Source organism: Dermacentor albipictus, unplaced genomic scaffold (assembly GCF_038994185.2).
Source record: "Dermacentor albipictus isolate Rhodes 1998 colony unplaced genomic scaffold, USDA_Dalb.pri_finalv2 scaffold_14, whole genome shotgun sequence".
Classification (NCBI taxonomy): Eukaryota; Metazoa; Arthropoda; class Arachnida; order Ixodida; family Ixodidae; genus Dermacentor; species Dermacentor albipictus.
This window is the reverse complement of record NW_027225568.1, coordinates 2,177,786-2,193,606: the sequence shown is the minus strand read 5'-3', so window position 1 is coordinate 2,193,606 and position 15,821 is coordinate 2,177,786. Positions and strand designations below refer to the sequence as shown.

Genomic DNA, 15,821 nt, shown 5'->3' with positions numbered 1-15,821 from the left:
TTGAGATTTCATGTAGAATATGTTTATGTGCCACCGTATCAAATGCTTTGTTAAGATCGAGACCCAGGATGCCCTTTACGTCCCTGCTAGGGTCGTCAATAATAGCCCGTTTGATCATGAGCATGGCGTCCTGTGTGGATAATGCCTTCCGAAAGCCTATGAGATTGTGCCTGAAAAGCTCCTGGTTTTCTATGTGTTCTATTATCCTGTTATGAATAGCATGTTCGGCTACTTTACCAATACAGGATGTAAGTGATATGGGCCTGAGGTTCTCCTTTGTTAGTGGTTTCCCGGGTTTTGGTATAAACGTCACCTTGGCCTCCCTCCATTCCGGTGGGACAGTGCCGGATCTCCAGTGACTATTAATTTTGACCGTGATTATGTCTATGGCATCATCATCCAGGTTTCGCAAAAGTTTATTTGTGATGCCATCCAGACCCGGGGCAGATCTCCCATTTAAATTAAAAAGTACATGCCTTATCTCAGCTGCAGTGAAGTCACTGTCCAAGTCCGGTTGCGATATTCCGGAGTAAGGTTCGCTTACTTCTTCTTCGTTTTTATATTCATTTTTAAGTGGCAGGTACATGTGTGCGAGGTCGTTTGCGACCTCTCTTGCTGTCCGTCCTATAGTTATCTGTTTATTGACGAGTCTGTTTATGGTGAGGTTTGTAGTACCTCTGGAGAGCTTGTCATTAAGTAGGCTCTTCAATAGATTCCATTTGCCTCCTCTGCGCAATCTGCCGTCTGTTTCTGAGCAAGTTTCGTCCCATTGTTGACGTGAAAGCTGAGCCGCGTATGTCTCGATATCACGATTAACTTGGGCGACCTTGGCTCTAAGTCTTCTATTGAGTCTGTGACTCTTCCATCTGGTTAGGAGAGAATTTTTCGCTTCCAGCATGTGAGCTAGTTTGGAGTCCATTTTTGGGACTTCGATTTCTGTTGAGACTGCTTTAGTAGCTTTCCTAATCGTTGCCTTTAGTTGATCTAAGAGCTCCTCATAAGATTCGTCATCTATGCTGGTTTCCTTACGCAACTTACGGAAGAGATCCCAGTCCACATACTCATATTTCCTTAGTGGTGGTGGTTGCGTCTGTAAGATCACTTCAATTATGTAATGATCACTTCCTAAATTCTCCTGCAGATTGTCCCATGAGCCTTCAATTCCCCGAAGGAATGTAAGATCGGGGGTTGTATCTCTGGTAGTAGAGGTACCAGTTCTCGTGGGGAAGTTAGCATCTGTAATAAGAGCAAAATTTAATTCACTTGCCGTGGTTGCTAAATTAGTACCCTTGACGCTCTGATGACCATAGCCCCATTCTTTGTTAGGAGCGTTGAAGTCCCCAGCCACTACGAGTGGGGCTGTATCTGCCTTACTGGAAATGCGGCCCAAGAGGGTCTTAAACTCCCTTTTCCTATCTTGCGGAGAGCTATAAACGTTAGCTATATACACGTTAGCTGCTTTTTTGTTCTTCAGAATGAGTTCAATCATTTGTGCTTCTAGACCAACCTTGTACTTGGGAAGCTCGTGAGTTTCATAGGAGGTACCCTTTCGAACCAAAGTCGCTATTCCCCGACCCCCTGGAATGGTCAATGTTTCGGAGTTGTAACCCGGTAGAGAGATATCCTCCTTAGCTAGTGTTTCCTGTAAGAGAATAACGTGCGGCTTAACTTTGGCCGATCTAATAAGCTGCTGCAGGGGAGCCTTGCGCCTTCGGAAACTCGCACAATTCCACTGCCATATTTTAATGTTATTGTTGTCGTTTGAAGCCATTATGATACCACTGGTTGATTGCCCGAACCCCTAGAGTCCGCGCTCGGGCTGCCGCTTGTGCCTCCGTGGACTGCCGATGCAGCCGCTGCGCTTGCCTTTGCCTTAACTTTGGGCCTTTCTAGTTGACCCACTCGAGCATCTAGATTAGTGATGAGCTCCATGATTTTCGCCAGAGTCCTGTCTATTGTGGCCAACCTTGCGGCTATTCTGACTTTTTTGTTCTTGGGGGGTGCCTCACTCTCTCCCATCTCATCTGCCTCAGAGGTTTCTAAATCTTCTTCCTCTGTTTCGCTAATGGGAACGGGGTGGGGGGCTTTACGTTTAGGTTTGCCGGCCAAGGGTTTTGGAGCCGTTGTGTCCATCTGACTACGGGGTGTTTCGGACCTTTCTTTAAAGGATTTGAAAGCCTCCCTGAGCTCAGACAGTTCTTGCCTTAATTTCTGATTTTCTGATTCTAATGCCAATATTCGGGGATTTGACTCACGTTCCGGCTGTGCCCTACCATTAGTACTCCTGGACCTTGCCCTTGTCGGTTGTCCTGGTTTCCCAAGGCCTCCGTTCTTGACTCGATCGGCCCAGGTTGCTCTTGGGGTCGACTGTGAACGGGACCTCGATCTTGACCCAGGTCCTCGGGGTTGCGGGTCAACACCAGAAGATTCTCCAGAGCTGGGTTGTCCTCTGGATCGAGAACGCCCCCTGGAGCGGGAGCGCCCTCGTGAGCTGGAGCGTCCTCTCGTGCGAGAGCGCAAGTTGGCGTCATTTTCTAGCATGACCCCTTTGCGCTGGGAATTGTTGCTGTCTTCAATGTCTTCGGTCACCTGTGTACAGCGTGCTTGCTGTCGTTGGCGCCTACGACGCCTTTGCCTCACAATGTAAGGCATCTGGAATCTTCGACTGCATTTTCGGTCCCCAGTTGGGTGTGCACCACCGCAAATAGCGCACTTGGGATCGCAATGATGGTCTTCAGGTGGGGAAGTGATTCCACAGCCCCTACACTTTCTAACACTTGCCGGATTGGGACACACGTCGGATCTATGTCCGATTGCACCACAGCTGTAGCACACATCTATCTGTCGTCGGTAGAGATAACAGGGCATGAGTACGTTACCACAAATAACGTGGTTTGGCACTCTTTGTCCTTCAAAAAGTACCACCACCGTTGTAGTCTGCTTGATCCGACGTACCTCGACGAGGCCCGGATTTCGGTGATTGACGAAAAGGGTTTTCAGTTCCGCGTCGCTAATGTCCAGGTCGATACCGCGAACAACACCCTTACATGTATCTTCTCCCGCTGCGGCGTAGGCCGCCACTTCGAAGGGTCCATCCCTCGTATGGATCTTGCGTACCTTGGCGTAAGCTTTTGCGTTTTCTTCCCGCGGAGTCGATACCACCAAGATGTTCTGACAGCCGTTCGGACAGTACGTGTCCTCCGTCGTGTCTTCCGGCGCTAAGGCTGCTGCCATGGCCAGCGCTCTGGAGAGATGCACCAGGCTGAACTTTTTAACGTCGAGGCCGCCACGGGGGCGGACAATTATCTTGATGTGATCCCTCGGTAGCATCGGGATCCTAGAGGCGGTAGCGACGCGCTTAAGCACGTTCTGCGAGGTGGCCGTGCGGCGACTACCTTTCCCGCCATGGTTGGTATCCTTTATAGCCACGGATTTCCCGCCAGCGGCTAATGCGCGTCTCCTTCGGCGAGTGATGGCTGTCATCCATCCGATATCTTCCTCTGGGGTGATCTCCATGCCTTCAACAGCTGAGCCGGAGGCCATGCCTACACTCCGTCGTGCGCGTGAGGCCTAGGCCTACAGCGCGAGCCAGGGGCTGGCACCTTTTCTACGTGGCACGCAGAAAACAGTTTTCAACGAAGCGAAAAATGGACCCACCGGCAAAAAATGGGCATCCACGTAATCCTTGTGATACGACGCGTCGATCGCCACCAGGTTCTCAGGGGTGGCACAAAAATTCGGCGCAAGAACATTGATCGAAGCGGGAGCCGATGTTTGCACGACCGCACTAGTCGGCTTCTTCTTCTTCTCCTGTTCTATGCAGTCACGTTATCTTGACTCTCTAGTGGCGTCAGCGGCATCCAGCGGTATCAGTCGGTCGCTGCTAGCGCTGGGGGGATGAAAGGGGGGCGGAGCTGGTTACGAGGCCGACGACAACGCCGACGACGACGCGAAACCCAGGAACGGACGCCAAAGAGCTGCGCTCTAAAAAAATAAAAGCTTGGCACCCCTCTTACAGGCATTGTCAACTCTGGGTCCCACCTCTGACTGTTCTATTCCGGTAAAAAAAATCACACAGGAACTCCTCTCGGATTTGTCTAAGTGTGCGTAAGCATTGTGACTCTTCCTCATCTACACGCAGTCCATGTCGTCATCAATGTTATGAGACTTGATCCGACAAGTAAGCGACAGCGCTGCGGCGACACGAGCTGCTCTGGTCGGCGGCGCAATCGAAGTACTGCAGGTGGCGGGGCCAGGCGCGCTGTTGACGTTCCGTTCGTTTTGAGCCGTTATCGCTCTTTAGCCCTCCTCATCCGCGACGAACCATTATCAACCGTTCTCCGGCGGCGGCTGCTTGTGGCACGGCCGCGCGAACCGTATCTTGAAAGCGAACTGCATTGTGGACAGAGTGTGCCCACTGCTGAAAACTTCACGCGCTGTGTTCTCACCGTTTACTTCGCTTTGAAAACAGACGCGCGTACACCTATCTTGAAAGTGATCTGCGAAAAGCGCATAGTGCGGCATAAGCTGAAAGCTTCGTGAGCGCATTGTTCTCGCCGCTTCGGTCGCGTTGAAGCGAGAGCTAGCACGAAGGTGAATTCACTCGCTGCTGCGTATTCTATATTGAAAAATATCGTGCGGTACGGACTGGCGGACGGATGGTTTTTCTTGTTGAAGTATAGAAATGCTTACGTTATTAAAAAAATCGCAGGGTTCGCGAATTTCGCGATAAGAACCAACACCAACCTACTCCCCCGCCCACCACTGAGCGATGCCGTCTTGATCGCCCCCCTCCCAACCCCGGGAAAAGGGACACTACCTTGCTATCTCAGTTGAAGAAAGGATGATGAAACGTTAACAACGACAATACCGGCATTTCTATATAACGAGTTGTCTTATGGCCTCTGAGATTTGCGCGCGCAGCTGGCGCGCGAACCTGAGAGGCCATAATTGGCCGCTTAATAGCATAAAAAGACAAAGATAATGCCAGACGACACAGCTAAAAATTGAAACAAAGAACTGATCTTAGCTATACTGTTTGGGGAAAAGAAATAAAAAAATAGACAGCCGCAACACACGCCACTAAAGCCACCACCGCCGGCATAACGCGGAACCAACAGTTGGCAACATTCATTCGCGCGTCATTGCTTCGTTCGCTTCGTCTCCGCAACGAGAGCCGCCATCTTCTCGCGCCTAACGTTTTGTATGGTTTTGTTCTCTGCAATCTGCGCACACAGCTCATCGGTGGCTGTACGTCTGCTCGGCGTCGCAATGCGGCCTGAGTCATTTTCTGGTGCTCGCGCAATCGGTGTGAAACATGTCGCATGTGAAATATTTGATAGAAGTGCCTCACGTCCAAGTCAAGCCGCCGTACGGGTGTATGGCTGTGCGCCCCGTTCTCGGAAGCGTCGACGGGTTTCCGGCATGCGGATTTCAGGTACGTGCAAATGAGTTTCACCCTCATATTGAGCTCCGGAGCAAAGTGTGCAATATTTCATGTGAAAGATGCAGTGCCCATCATCATGGTGTGAATTTCGAGCGGCAAACGAGAACTTTGGCACTTAGAGCACACCGCGGCTGCTAAGTCAGCGTGGAAATTGTTTTACGTTACCGTAATATGTTGTTGTCAGTCTAATCTGCGGTTTGTGGACAGCTAGCCCATTGACTTTTGCTTGTGGCAGCGATAGGTATATAAATGGAAGCGGTAATAATTTTCGAGAGCAGAGAGTTTTTTCGCTCGATGTTTGGTCGTGTTCATGGCGTTATGAAAGCTAGAAAACTAACTGGCTTGATCGTGCTTAGTTCCAACTCCAAGGGGCGTAACGTTGGCGCTGTATATGTTTGTTTTCGGTGTCACGAGTACCACTTTCATGCTTTTTGTTGCATGAGAGTGGTTGCTGCTACATGCCGTCTGGGCAGAACACAATAAAAGCAATTTCCTCACTCATACGTATGCGATGTGACGTAACAAAATTTCCAGCATTTTATTCGGAGCGTAAATATCCAGTATAGTTTAGTAAGAAACTCAAGTTCTCTCTTAGCTTAGTAGGCGTGAAACAAGTGAAACTCTCATTCCTTGAATTGTTCGCCCAAACCGCACCGCCCGCAGATGCGTCATCGGGTAATTAACAGTAGCTTCGCTACGTGTGTTGTTTCATGCGCCAATATTGCCCGGTTAAGTATCCTGTTAATTTATGCCGACGCTCGTTCATCTTGATTTTAAGCGATTACTATCCCCGAGTACCGGACGATGCCAAACTTGTGAGGTGTAGCAAACGCGGGAAATTCAAAGTGGCGTGGCTGCAAGTTTCTGTTTTTACGTTTCTTGCATTCAAAGCCAACAGACTCAGTATCAGTGATTTATTTTCCATTTCTGCTGTACTTGATCAATCTAATGTGACAACTGCATTTGCTCTTTAATGTTCTCCATTGACTGTGTATTCAGCTTGGCTGCCGCCCTCTCTTCAGAGGATGCCGCTTTGATAGCTCTTTCGTATAGTACACGCCTCTAGGCCCTTGTGTTTCAAGGGCTCTGGCGAGGCAGCAGTGCTCCAAGTAATTTTACCATCCTATATATTGTCTATTTTGCATCATTCTTCCACGATCGATTTTAATGTTCATAGTATTAGTCATTAGTCATCGCCATAATTTTATAGCACGTAGATTTTACGCACTTTACAGCGACAATTTTTAGGGCAGTTTACAGGCAAGTCACATCTTCCATAATACATCGTCAACATTACCACTTGTCATGGCGCTCTTTGGCCATACCTGGCCCTTGCGCCATAAAACACCACACATCATCATCATCAGATTGGCTGCCAGAAAATGCTTGAATTTCTTTCAGTATCCAAGTGACGAAATATTTCACTGACGCCCGTGTGTGAAACACGCAAGATGACAAAACTGATAGCAAAATGATGAGATATTTATTTTATAGCGTTTGGACTCGACTTTTGGTGAGGATGTCGATCGACCTTGGGCCTGGTGACAGCACACCCGACATCGCCAAAGTGCAGCCTATCAGTTGAGTGCCCCCGAATGCACCATAAACATCGGAAAATGAAGCAGAGCCAGGTAGGGGCAATTTTTACTTTGGAACAGAATACTGACAGCTGCCTCTTTTTTTTTAAGAACTAAATAACATATTTACAAACCAATCCTTTATCTTTGTGCAGTCTACATAGAATAGTTTTTTGCTTGTTATACAGACCTTCAGAAAGCAGTTCTTCTGAACCCTTTTTGCATGCAGAAATAAATAAACAAGAGTGCACTTTCTGAAGAAATTGATGCACTGAAATGTGCGTTCGACACACAGTGAGATGCAAAATAACAAACAACATTAAAGCGGTAAAAAAAAAGTTTGAGACATGTTCTAGCATCATATCTCGCCTTGGCATACGGATCTAAATATAACAGCAACAGAGGTGCATGCAGAGAAGTGTTTGTAAATGTTTGCAAGATATGTACATTGTCTAAGAAATTGTTTTTATTTCTTGAAGCTTCTTGGTGCCATGGCAGTGCAGTAAAAGCTCAAAATGATGCCCCTGCTCCTAATAAAGCACCTTTAGATTTTAGAATTAAATTATGGGCTTTTACATTCCAAAACCTAAAGTTTTGGGATCCTGGCTTCTTTAATGTACACCTGAATCTAAGTGCATAAGCGTTATTGCATTTTACCCTCATTGGAGGGCAGCTGCCATGGCCTAGATTGAAGCTGGGACCTGCATGACTGAGCAGCGTGGCATCATAGTAAGTGGGCTATAACACCAGGTAAAAATGAAAAATACTGCTTAGAACTACCAACTTCTTGGCTCACAAGCACTTCGCACTAAGTTAGAGGAGTATGGAGTACTGGCAGCGACCGTTTATGTACCAATTTCTTTTTAGGCTGACTCCATTATTAGGGTGCGAAGCTTCAATTAGTCAAAACTAGCCTAAATTACAGAACCAGCTCAAAACACGCACCATGTATAGCTGGATTCGGTCATGCAAATGGAGTCAATTCATGTCGCCAAATATGGAAGTGGCAGTCACACTATTTCATGCATTTTGCCTAAAACATAGTCAATAATAATTAATCAAATTCTAAAATAGTCTTTTCAATATGTCTTTTTCAAGCATGAAAGGAGGAGCGCGAGCGGTTAGTTGCACGGCACTTCTTGCATGTGTTCACTGGCTTCTTTCAAGCTTGAAAAAAAAAATTGTTGCACCTACTGATCGGTAGAAAGCTGGATTGGGAATTTTTCAGGATGCTCTACAATTTTCGCACTGACACTTTTGCTTTGAATAAAATATTTTAGCTGTTAAATAATTGTTAATAACTAATTACCTGATTAGGAAAAATGCAAGAATTGGTTTCACTTCCTCAAAACGATGGCAAATGACATTATCTCAGTGCTGTCCAGCTACGTGGCACTTGTACATATTTAAAGCTTGCACATGTCATATAGACCACCTGGTAATTATAAGGCATATATAGAAGTGGCTAAGTTGTGTGAGCCAGCCATGTGTAGCGAATCATGGGAAACAGCCATGTTTCTTTGACTTAAGGGCATGATAAGATTTACATGCTCGACACCTTGTATCAGTGTGCTCTAGGCCTGTTCGTAGTTTAGCTGCTACATAAACAATATTTCTCCGCGTGTAAGCTCATATGCATCTTTCTAGTATATTGCCTCGTGTGTCCAAAATAAACCATCTTCGCGCTTCCTTCATTATGTCTTCATCTGTTGCTGTGCTAATTTTTTAACATGCAACTGCACAAATTTTGATCTAGTTTTCATATTTCCTCGTTGTTTGGTGGCTTTATTTCTGAACAAGTTGTTTTCGTTAAACCCTGTTGCACACAGCAGTACACACCATTTCTGCTTAGAGTGGGAATTGTTTTTCTTTTTTTTAGATTGACATTAATATACCTTGCCTGGGCAATGTAAGGCATTCTACATAACACGGCCCTGCAATAATGTTTTATATTGCATGCCAGCATCATGCAAAACTGTTTACTTACCAGATTAGAATATGTATAAGTGTTGGAAGTAACAGAACTGGAAGAAGCCAGCAGATAATGAGGCCGAGGAAAGCATACAGGAGCATTTTTTAAGTTTTTTATATGAAGTATAGAAATGATACATTCTAGGTAAGTGAAAGTGGAATAAAAGATATCCACCTGTGGGTGGGGAACGGACCCATAACCTTCACATTACCCATGTGATATACTAACCACTGTGGTACTACGGCCGTGTTCTAGCGTCGATAATCTGAGGGGCCATTGTGGATGGTTGGATGCTGCCTCGTTGGCACAGTGGTTAGTGCATCGCATGCCTAATGCAAAGGCTGGAGGTTCGTTCTCCCCCCATGCCTGGTTGTATTTTTAACCATTTTCATTTCCCTTTATCATTTCTACATTTAAATAGAAAATTACAAATAAGTTTACACGTGTCTTCCCTGGCATCTTCCAGCTGTGATTCAGAAAAATTTTGACCCTCAGTATCCTTTCTTCTCCTATGGAAGAACAGGAGCTTGATTTTAATAATAATGAATTCACCTTGTTCAGTATCTCAATGTGGTCTCAAATCTTATCATAGCATGTGTATTCCTAAGTGAAGTTTTTGTTAAGATGATATAGCATGGGACCTAATTAGTAGCCTTTGTATACAGATATATGACTTGTCTAATAAATAGGAGGATTTCAAGAAGCACTTCTAACGGGGTCTGAGCATGTGTTTAAAAAAACTAATCTAGCATGATTTCAGGCATAACTGTTGCCGCTGAAAAATATTTGGATCATCTGCATTGGCATTGTTTTTAGAGAGCACCAATACTGCTTTGATAGAAGTAGCCTCGTGGAACATGAAGCATCGCTTTTTGCCGAGTCAAGGAAATATTTGCATATCTGAGGTGCATGTGTCATATGCTCGAATGCTGTTTAAAGGCTGCTAATAAGAAAATTACTTGCCTTCCAGAGATTGCTTCAGTAGTCTATGCTACTCGATCATAAACAATTTACCATAGTGAACATTCATCACAGTTGGCTTTGCAATGTTTATGCAAAATACCACAATTGCCTACTAGACATGTGACTGCACTAAAACTTGGAAATAATGATCGGTAAAACTTATGGGACAGCAAAACTTAGTTTATTACTCCTGTTTCTGCCATAGTTTCTTACAGTAATTACTAGAGGGAACTCCGGTGCTGGAGTCGTACCACCATGGGAATGATGGGAAGCACATGGATTTTTCTGATATTCGTGCTTGTGAATTCAGACGTTCTTGTGGCTTCGTATATCATACGGTATATAAATCTTATTGTAAATTTCAGTGCAGTCTATACTCTTCAAAGTGCAGAAGACGGCGCCAACACGCACAGTTGCCATTAATTGCAACGATTGAGCTTGTCCAGGTGGCCAAATCGAAAGGCGCCAAGCGTCTCAAGGCACTGGTATGCCCGCGATAAATTCATCAGGGCGTTGCACTCGCTTGTTGTTACATGCCTCCGTGGCTTAATGGTTTCAATATCAGACTTCTGTTCTAGAGTTCCTGTGTTTGAATCCTGTCGTCGGACGATTTTAATGTTTATTTATTTATTACACAGTATATTGTTGAAAATGACTAGGTTACAAAGTCACAAAGCCGTTTGAAGCCAAACAGAAGAAGTTTAGGCAAATCCATGCACTTCCCATAATTTCCATGCTGGTACAGCCGTTCTTGTTTGATCTCCTGTGGACACTAACGTCAGAGTTCCCTCTAGTAATTATTGTATGAAACTTATTTCTGCACCTCGCTCGTGCAGAAGCGGCACCACACGTGCTGCGTAAACAAGCATTACCTTTCAGCCAAGTGCAGGGAATGCAGTGAACTCGCCCTGTACAAAGCCTGCACTAAGTAAAATAAATCACAACATGCAGTTGCTGCCACGTTGAACTGGTGGAATGAGTAGTGAAATGCAGCACCTCCTGAACTAGTTCAGAAAGTGCAGGTTAATCATGTGGAGATTTTATAGTAACAGAAGTTGAGTGATTCTGCATTACATTCACGAAATATACTTCATGATACTTTTACATTTATTTCCTCAGTTATTAAGAATCCATTTTGCATTGTTGGACAAAACTACAGAATGCCAACATATTTTCTAGCATTCAGTGGTAGCAAACATGTCAAAACTTGTTCTAGTTTCTGGATTGCCTCTTTAGGTGTTAACCCCCAAGTTAATTCCGGAAGAATGTACCAAATTTTTTACGTACTCAATTTTTCGGTGTCATTCTCATTCTAAAAATATATTACTTCATTGGTCTCCGGTTATAAATAACACAAAAATAGGAGCTGCTCTTGCGGGCAGCTTTCCCTCAATGCCGACTGTAACTCCTCTTTGACAATAAGAGCAGCGTAACATCGGACAGAAAGAGTGCGACTCGTCATTGGCGATATTGGTACTACCTCCAGTCACTAGTACAGCTTGGGATCAATGGTTAAAGGTTGCGACTTTGTTGCTGCCCAATTTTAATTCTGCAGCTGTTACACTTGGGTGTAGCGTGTGTATGTACGTGTGCATGCATTAAAATGACTTCACGCTAGAGCAAAGCAACTGTAGTGCAGAGAGGCATTAGTCATCTTTATATATTTGCTTTGTGAAGATGCACTAAGTTTATCTTTTGCAGTATAGACTTGGCGCTCATTGGCCAAAGATGCCCTTGTGCTACTAAAACCTATCAATTAATTCGCTTTCGGCCTGTGAGTTTTAATTTGTTTTTCTTGAACTGTGCAATTCCCACTCACAAGACTGCATGTCATCTGAGGTTTTCCTTTTTCAATCAAGTATGTTGAGTTGTGTTTGTGAAACTCGATTTCTTGCCTCAAACGAGCTTGTGCAAACTGACCAAGCTGATAATTCTACCTGCTTATATATTAAATATGTTGCGGTTATGAACCCTCATAATGAATGACACATAGTATAAAAATTTTATCTAATAAAACAATTCAATGAAATTTTTCATGTTTTTCGTGTTCATGTTCACTTCTCTACTCTAGTGTCCCGTCTGCATGCCTCACCTCTTTTTTTGCATATTTAATATCGTATAAACTTCACCATGCATTTTTACCACAATGCAGGGGGAAAAGGTTCCGGTAACACCATGCATTCAGTATGGTGGCCCAGATGTGTATGCAAGCAACCTCGTTCATGTGGACCAAGAACCACTCTGCAGTGTCTCGCAGACTTCCATGCGAAGCCCTCAACATTCTCCTCTCAATGGAATGGTTGCTCATCTATCTGCGTGTCCATCACCAAGACGGCCAGTTGTAAAGCTCCTGTACCCGTTTAAGAAAGCTTAATGATTTTTTTATTTAGTTATCACGGTTGGCCGTAGAATCTTAACATTTTTTATGTTTCTAACATTTTTACCTTGTACAAAGTGGTGCAATAACTTTAAACCAGTGTAATGTATTTAAGTGATGCTCACTCAAATGCCTATCTGGTTTTGTTTGTGTTTAAGAAATTTGAATGTCTGATGAGGTAACAGCATTTGAATTTGTCATCGTGGCTCGTTTCAATGAGCTGATAGGAAATAAGACGCAAAGCTTATCACACGCCAGTTGTAGCATTTTTGTTTTCATGACAAAAGTATACACGTTTCAAAAGATGGAAAGTGGGGAAAAAAGCCTCGAGAACATAATCATCCTAGGATTGTCATGTCCTTACAACGGTGCAATGACTAATGCCTCGTACATCTTGGGAGCACATTGGTCGCAATGCCTACAGGTATACTTGATAAGAGAATAGCTTGCACTCAGATTTGCCACGCAGTTGATGGCTGATGGCTTTTGTTTGTCGTCTTCATGTTACTACTATGTATTCAATATTCATTTAGATGTGCTGCTGTTTTTTGCAGTCACCTATATATATATGTTCGTTTCAATAAACATTTAGTTGAGAGTTAGCGCTCATCCTGTCTGCTTCTAGTCTGTGTCCGTGTCACTTCGCGCTACAATCCAAGATCATGTTACTGTACCAACTCGCCCAACTTTCTATCCTTGTGTTAAAGACACACTCAGACTTGTTCTTACTTATGTGACCGATTATTTTTGTGCTTTATAATCAGATGCAGTGCTTTTCGAATGAAGACATGTAATAGTTCGTAGTCAGGTTACTTAAAAAACTGTTCTGCTTAAAATTTAATTGAGCAAGCCTGTGCCATTATTCGGTGCTTATGTCTTTGTATTAGTATGGTTTTACTCCTTATTTTCCTTTTTACATTTAAAATGTGCAAACAATATTATGTAACCATTTCTCTTTAATGAAATACTTTTCTTCTGACATTTCGTCACAAATTTTACAATGATTTTGTTCAATTAGGTAACCTTAGACTAGCTGATTGTTATTCTGGTAGCTTAACTTACAATGCCTATGGAATATTCAATGGAAGCACATGGTGAAAAATAAACTAAATCATTGGGTATAAACAGGTCACTGGCAGTAAATGGAGCATATATATATTTCAGGAAATAGTGCATGCTTATATATTGAACAGCATGCACAGCTACACATGCTGTTTTGTTCGTAAATGCTGATACCTTCGGCGTGGAAGCACTTTGTTCTTTGGCTTTCAGTGCTACCTTTAAGTCATGCATGAAAGTACTAGTAGAAGCATCCCGTGGAGATAAATGACAACTTTGATGAATAGAGGTATAAAATGTGTGCTTAAAACGGCAAAAAACTGCTTGACAGGCAAACGCATGCTTCTGTAGTACTGCACTTGTTACCGTCGCCAATCCATGCATTGCTTGCGCTCTATTGCATTCAATATGAGCTACAACAACGAGCTGTGGTGTCTTTCCCTCCTGGTCGAGCTGGTGTTGCGAAAATTTTTGACTAAGAAAAGTGGAGGTTTTTAATTATTTCTGAAATGCATGTAACCATGCTTTTGGCTGTGTGCTGTTTCCACGGGGTTATAAGTACTGGTGCGGCAAGGTGCGGGAGATCCTGTGTCCTTAGTGCAGCGCGCATTGTTATTGCGCTCTGCATCCTGCCGGCAGTGTCCTATCATTGCAGAGGAAGATTACGAAAAGCATGGCCTGTGTGCCTTGCAATGGCGAAACCTTAAATTGTTTGCCTGATAGAGTCGCACGTTATGCTACCACATGACGGACCAGAAGCGCAATATGATGACGCCTCACAGATTCTGGCTCGTACTGAACAAGGTAGTACCATAGCTAAGGCTAGGCAGCATTCACAACAGCTAGTCTGTCCATTAACTACATGGCTGTAGAGAACGCTAAAAAACTTGCAGGGATAACACCCTTTTGGAAAGGTGCCCATGCTACACCCATTTTGAAAGGGTGGTGTCTGTGTTACACCCCATATAGAAAGGGTGTTTGTTCGTTTTACACCCATAGGTGAGGTGACGTCATATTAACACCCCTCCTTTGTGGGGTGTTAATTTGCATACTGTTGCGTGGGGTGTAGCAATACACCCAAAAAGGGTGTCACCCATGGGACAAGTAATTTACTCCCTTAAGGGTATTAAAATTTTTAGAGTGTAAGGCAATGCCGGTACATTGACCGTGCATGCAAAGTCATGAACCTTTCGTTAAGCTTTATCTGAAATTAACATATATATGCAACACTATGCTGCCGTGGAAATACATTACTAATTCCTATTCTTCTTAAGGTTTTCCATGCTAATAATGAATTTTCTCACCTTTTCCAGCCTGACCTTGAGCTGACAACGTACTCGTTTTTAGGCGTGCCTAAAGAGAACGTGAAGATCCACGTGCAGAGGCTTTGCCAGGATGAATGAATCGCAATCGCCCTTCTAGTGTGGCAGCGAAAAAAGAAATTCTCCAGTCCCGGAAAACAGCAACCAGTGTCCTTCATTCCGAGGCCTTCCACGAGAAAATATATTTGTGTTTTACATCGCGTACTTCAGGTTTGAAAATGTCGATTATGAAGGTGTCTTAATAGTGCACGTCTATGTAAAGAAAAATAAATAAAAATAATAAAATATGTTGTTTCCTTAGCAAGGTTTGAGTACGGGCTAGTTTGTATTCCATGGTATGAACCGTCACTTGCAGCAAATACATAGATGGAGGACAAAAAAGGGACGACGTAGACAAGCGCTTGTCTACGTCGTCCTTTTTTGTCCTCCGCCTATGTATGCGCTGTAAGTGACGGTTTCCTTAACGCTTACAATAGGCTTCTGCGAGAAAAACTAAATTCCGGCAGCGACGATCTCGGATAGAAACCAACGTTAGAGTGATTAGCATTAAAGCAATGCTGCACCATCTGGTACCGCTGTTACGAAGTCGACGCGGAAAAAGTGTTTGAATATATTATGTGGCGCGGCTTCAATTGCGCCCATTAAAGGAGATATATTAAAAGATCTTTTTTTTTTGGTCGTTGAAGAGCGGCACATAGCCAGTGACCGAAGTAAGTGTGAATGAGTTATATGCAGACTCGCATATCGCATCTGGTTAACACTCACAAGGGATGATAATCACATTGAAAATGTTCACCGAGTGCAGTGAAAGAAAACAACGTGGTATGATTTCCAGAAGCGGCGATGGAGCAGAACAGAGAAGCGTAGCGGCCAGACCAATCGGGCGAAAAATAAAGAGGAAACAAAGGGGGAAATTATCTGAATATCGCCCGTTGTTTGTTGTGCGAGCATCTTCCCAGCGACCGTGGCAAGGCATTCTCGCTGATGCTATATAAATAAAATTCTGGCGTTTCATGAAAGCAAAACCACGACCCGATTACGAACTGCGCTGTTGTAGGGGGCTCCGGATTAATGTCTCACCATCGGGGCTTCTTTACCGTGCGCC

The 15,821-nt window shown here is 44.1% G+C and overlaps 1 long non-coding RNA gene across 1 annotated transcript; it reads left to right on the top strand.

Annotated features, from left to right (window-relative positions):
- Positions 1 to 5,312: 5,312 nt before the first annotated feature.
- LOC135914756 (uncharacterized) lies at positions 5,313 to 12,444 on the top strand. Its single transcript, XR_010568406.2, has 3 exons — positions 5,313 to 5,437; positions 6,941 to 7,077; positions 12,111 to 12,444. It is a non-coding gene; the product is annotated as an uncharacterized lncRNA (long non-coding RNA).
- The last annotated feature ends 3,377 nt before the right edge of the window (positions 12,445 to 15,821 follow it).